Below are 482 nucleotides of genomic sequence, written 5' to 3'. Positions count from 1 at the left end.
GTGGAGCACAGGGTAGGGAATAGGCACAGGATATGGTATAGACACAAGATAGTTTTGTGCAGGGGGTGGTAATACACCAGAACGGGAAGAGGAAAGGAAAAATAAGGAGGATGGGGAATAGCTAGACAGGTTTACATGGGCTAAATGGGACAGATAAATACTGCTCTATGCACAAACGTGGAACAACAGGGATCGTGTATACAAAGATTGAGGCATGGTTTGAATGGGTAAAAGTGGGGAAATGATGTTAAGATGCTTGGCTGTCTGTTGAATCTTGGTTCCCCTTGCCTATTATTGTCAACTAGACACTTGATGAGGAGAGAGAGGAAGAGCCAGAAACATCACCAGAGAAAACTTGTAAGTCTGCCTTCAGCCTGTAACTGTTTGGAATAAGTAAATGGGGCTAGAACTTGCCCAGTGAAGGAGGCTCCCTGTAGAGCCTTTGCATTGTGTAAGACCATAGGTGGAATCCTGATCCTCAT

The sequence above is a fragment of the Chrysochloris asiatica genome, unplaced genomic scaffold (assembly GCF_000296735.1).
Source record: "Chrysochloris asiatica unplaced genomic scaffold, ChrAsi1.0 scaffold00001, whole genome shotgun sequence".
Classification (NCBI taxonomy): Eukaryota; Metazoa; Chordata; class Mammalia; order Afrosoricida; family Chrysochloridae; genus Chrysochloris; species Chrysochloris asiatica.
This window is presented reverse-complemented; position numbering follows the sequence as displayed.